Raw genomic sequence first — 5,313 nt, 5'->3', positions numbered from 1 at the left:
TCTAGAGTATTTTGTTTGTTGTTTTGACCGTGACCACCCTTAGACTTGCTACCTTTTGAGATTAATAAAATATCTGGTTGTTGTGAAAACGCAGTCCTGTGGCAGCGTTGGTCTTTCCTTGGGAGCAGAGAGCGCGAGTGTTATCTTTCTTTCTTTTTTTTTCCTGTGTTGCACTCCAGTTTCCTCTAGGCCAGGGTGTAATAAATGGTTAAAGAAGGCAATTATATCTAGTAGTAAACCCCTAGTGGGGGCTGTCTCCTTGCAGGTGGTCCTGAGGAGTGGTCCTCAAAGTTGTTCTAGGCGTTAAGAAGGTTCCTGAATGAGAGAAATGTTTTTAAAAACCTGAAGTCCAGCTGCTTTTTTTTAAACTCTCGAAACCATGACCTGGATGACTGAGAACATGTACAGAAAATTAAAAAAAGGGTGAAAGAAGCTGTAGTTAGGTTTATCATAAAGTGATACAGAGTCATGGACGTTAAGTTTTTGCATAGCACTTGTCTAAGGCTTACTCCTGTTAGCTGTTTCCTCCTTCACTCATCTCATTCAGATATCTGAGGCTGTTTATGGGTTGTATATGTTCATGAATAAATAAATAGTTTAGAGTTAATATAAACAATACATATAGATAAAATTTCATGACACCCTGCAAATAGGCATAGTGGGTGTTATGTTATGAGCATAGCCTATCACATAGACTGAAAATGATAGAACGCACCAGGTCTGCATTTCTGCAGCATTCCAAAAACCCAGAATAAAATTGAACATTAATGAACGCATTCAAGTCTATACATTAAAACAATTGCAAATATGACTTAATAAAACTAGATTAAAACACAGGAGACACCTGAAACCTGTCCCATGCAAGTGCTGACCGAGAGTAAGTATTGTGTGCACTTCCTTCCACTTAACTTCCTTCTTCTTTTTTTTTGTGTTATTGTTGTCACCCCACGTGAGAACAAAGAGTACTCACTAGGGAATAAGGTTGTGGACAAAATAACAAATTAGCCCTTTAAAGGTTTGTACTAATAAGCACATAGAAGTAAGTCAAGTAAAATCCAACTAAAATTAAGCTGCTGTAGCTCTTTCTTCCTGTACACATAACCTCACTGCATATTCTGTTAAAGCCCAAAGTGTTCAGTGTCTGTAAACCAGTTCTATGAATAGAACGGAAAAAAACGCAGTAGAAGACACAGTACGTCACAGAACAATGAAATGTCTCTGCAAAAACTGACATAGATGCAACACTGTCTATGGACAGCTGCATTTAAGAAATAAGTGCTTAAAGTTTTTAAAACATGTTTAGCACCTTCTGTCAGTACAGAACATGATACCATCTGATTGCTTGGTTGCAGCTAATAGACTTACATTAGTTTGTGTAACTAGTGACAGGATCAATAACTCAAAAATAAGGACACTAAAACTAAACATCAGTTTAAGGAGATCACTTTTATGTTGTCTTTGGCTGCAACGATAAGTTTTATGTTAAAACCAGGGGCATACTGTTCACTGTCACTCTCTGTCTCTTTAGCAGTAATTGGCTTTTCGCTGTTTGGCTAGCTCCACTCAAACGGGGAAATCCAGCTGTTAGCCATAATGTTTGGGTTTATAAATAAGAACATTAGTGTTTCAGTGAAAACTGAAAAATAAAAGTAGAGAATTAGAGGTGGGCGGATCAGTCTAAATATTGAATACTGATCCAGTCATGGTACTGGTATAGGATCAGTACTTTGTTTTTATCCTCTAAGTTCAAGATGCAGTCCACTGAATTGTGTTAAATCAATGATCTCTTTGGAAATGAAAAAAACAAATGCCTTAAGCTATGGAAAATGTTTGAACTCTTGTGTTCAGACATTTATAGCCCAACAGCACATTTTAACAACAAAAGTTGACTGAAAGTAGTTTAAAGACAGGCACGTTTACATTAGAGTTCCTAAAAGCCAGTGTCAAAATACATGTTTTGTGGTGTGTTTTGTTGTGTTAACGAATTATTCCGGAAAGTAAAAATCACTGATTCAGTAAAAGGACCAGATGTTGTAGTCCCTGATAATGCATTGCTTTAAATGGCGAGACTCTTTAGGGATGGCTGTTATGAGGAAAGGAAGCCCAGAAACTTTACGAGCAGAACACATCGTTGTATGCCTCAACTGTCGCTCTTTTACCCAAGCTAATCTGCCATTTTTTGGGGGGAAATTAGATCTGATCTAGATTATCATATTAACATTTGGGACACATCGTCAGTAGTGGACCTTGGATTCATCGGGTGTTTCAGCCATTATCACTAGACACTCTCACCCAAGGAGGCCCTGCCAGGGTTGATCAGGCCCTGGATGGTGTCACTGGTTTATGTGAAATTGTTATTTCCCTCAGTCTTTCTTCTGTTTAGTTTTCTACAGTTTATTTTCTCCTATCTATTCACTGCAACTGAGAAATAATACTTACCCCTTTAGCATTTATGGAGCCTCACTTCTTCAAAGGGATAGAAAAGGTGATAGAGAGAAGTAAGACAAAAGGGACAAGATAGGAGAGAGCAGAGAGGAGAGCCGGAAGGGGGGCGCCCGATCTGGCTTCCCACACCTCCCCGCCGGATCGGGCTGCTGGAAAGTAAAAATCACTGTTATTTAGTGGTCGTTAAAATCTGTTCAGAATTTAATGGTAATTTAACTCATAAATCATGACACACTGCTCTCGCCTTCATAATAATAATGGATTGGATTTATATAGCGCTTTTCAAGGCACCCAAAGCGCTTTACAATGCCACTATTCATTCACTCTCGCATTCACACACTGGTGGAGGCAAGCTACGGTTGTAGCCACAGCTGCCCTGGGGCAGACTGACGGAAGCGAGGCTGCCATATCGCGCCATCGGCCCCTCTGGCCAACACCAGTAGGCGGTAGGGTAAAGTGTCTTGCCCAAGGACACAACGACCAGGACAGAGAGCCCGGGGATCGAACCGGCGACCTTCCGGTTACAGATACGCTTCCCAACCCCCTGAGCCACGGTCGCCCTGAACTGCCTTTATAGCTTTAAAGTATTGGTACCAGCATTTGTATCAAAAATACCAGCTTTATGTTTACTTGGTATCAGATCAATACCAAAATATGCAGTTTTGCACAGCACTACTGAAAATGTTGCAGTCAGGGTTAAACAACATTATGATGATCACTGTCACAATAAACAAAATCTAAGTTGCAACCTTATCATGTCACAACTAACAAAATAAAAGAAAACACTAGCTAATGGTACATATGTGTCTGAGAGTAACTCAAAATGGATCATGGATTTGCTGAACCTTGGAGGAGTGCATTTTCTGTGTTTCAGCCAATCATGATGATTTCCACTTTGTACACTTTGATGATCTTGTGAGTAAACCTTCATTTAGGTAGGAAGGCACCAACCGTGCAACACAAGCGTGTTTCACCACAATGATTGGAGTTCAGACTGCTTTGATTCTTTTTACTACAATAGGTAAGTGAAAGATGATCTAGTGTTGTTTACACAGATTTTAACAGGTGCAGTATAATGTAAAGACAATACTATTTAAGAGGGAAGATTTGTAATATTTACTGGTTTTGTCTCGTTTTGTCTTGTTTCTTCAGCTCTGATTCAAAGCGCAGAGGCTGCCCACCAGATCCCTTTGATTGAAGTTGAAGTTGGTAAAAATGTTACTTTGCAGTGTCCGGTTACAGAGAAGGAAGGAAAATTTGTTCACTGGTTTAAGCAATCTCCAGGATATATGATCCAGACAGTTGCTACAGGATCTTACACAAAACAAACACTGAGTGAAGAATTTAACAACGGTCGTTTCACAGTATCAGAGGGGCAGTCTTTGTATTTTCTTTCCCTGAAAAATGTCCAAAAAGAGGATGAAGCAACATATTTCTGTCAGTATGGATCAGCTTATTCACACACCTTTAATACAAGCGTCTACTTGGCTGTAAATGGTAAACTGTGTGATATGTTCATTTTTTTCTACCTCACTTAATAATCACAAATGTTTTGAGGAAACCTGGTATTATATTTTTAAATATTTTAATTCCATTATCACTGCTTTTTACTAAACAACCCAGGTCACAGTGAGCAGAAATCAGTTTACGTGAAATAAACTCCGGAGGCAGTGTCAGTCCACCCAGGCAGCTCCGTGACTCTCCAGTGTTCACTTTTCTCCAATAACAACGAGAACAGAAGCGAGTGCCCAGATGAACACAGAGTGTACTGGTTCAGAGCAGGATCAGGACAATCCCACGCCACGATTATTTACACTCACAGAAACTACAGTCGAAAACAAGAGGGAAGGCGTTGTGTCCACAGTCTGTCCAAAACTATTCAGAACTCCTCTGATGCTGGGATCTACTACTGTGCAGTGGTCACATGTGGAGAGATCGTGTTTGGTGAAGGAACTCAAGTGGAGACAAGTATGTTTTAATGTCAGATCTTAAATCTCTTAAAATCATGACATTTTAGTCAATAACTGGGTAGATCTTAAATGTTTTCAAGGGAAATATAAATGCATTAAACTTCTTATATATCAGTAATATGGACATATTCCAGGCCAACTCTAGTGTGATAAATTATATCATCATTGGCTGCATTTTTATTAGCCGTTCCAGTCTCTTTGGCTGGTATATAACTACTGCATCATGTATTTAAACATTTTATAAAGAATAAATAATTTCTTATTTGTAATACTCACTTAATAAAATGTTCTCAAAAAATTGTTTTGCAGCCAAAAATATCTATTTTTTATGTTTTTACCTTTACCTCAGTCTTAAAGTGTATATTTCTTTCTTTATTACTCTTCTTATATTTATTGCTGTCCTTTGCACTGAATGGAACTGGAGCCTCGTCGTCTCGTCTCTCTATATACTGTACTGTATGTAGCAGAGATAACAAGAAAGTTTACTTTGACTTTGATGTGAACATTAAACATTTTTCAGCAAGTTTTATGTTATGATTTCTCCAAATCTGGCGTGAATAATCATGAATATCATGTGTGTCTTTTCCAGAAGCAAAACTTGACCCGGTTGTCCTTGCACTAGGTGTGTTGTTGGCCTTTAGTGTGACTGTGAATATCATCTTTGTTTTCTGCAAAAGTCAGAGAGGGTTTAAAAATGGCAAAGGTACGTGCATTTCATTACATTACTTGAGTAACTAAAATGTTTCCATGATGTTTTGCATGAATTTTCCTTCAATTTTTGGAACCAGATGCATTTTTAACCTTGGAACTTGAATGGTTTATGCTGATGGAAAGCTTCTCCTCATGCATACCGCGGACTAAATACAGAGAACTGGTTTCTCAAATGGGGACCAGTTAA

The 5,313-nt window shown here is 38.6% G+C and overlaps 1 pseudogene; it reads left to right on the top strand.

Moving 5' to 3' along the window:
- Positions 1 to 3,423: 3,423 nt before the first annotated feature.
- Positions 3,424 to 5,313, top strand: LOC146392919 (immunoglobulin kappa light chain-like; annotated as a pseudogene).

This window comes from Perissodus microlepis, chromosome 2 (assembly GCF_051167445.1).
Source record: "Perissodus microlepis isolate ML-2025 ecotype Zambia chromosome 2, ASM5116744v1, whole genome shotgun sequence".
In the NCBI taxonomy this organism is placed as follows: domain Eukaryota; kingdom Metazoa; phylum Chordata; class Actinopteri; order Cichliformes; family Cichlidae; genus Perissodus; species Perissodus microlepis.
The sequence above is the reverse complement of the archived record's forward strand: the minus strand, read 5'-3'. Positions and strand labels throughout refer to the sequence as shown.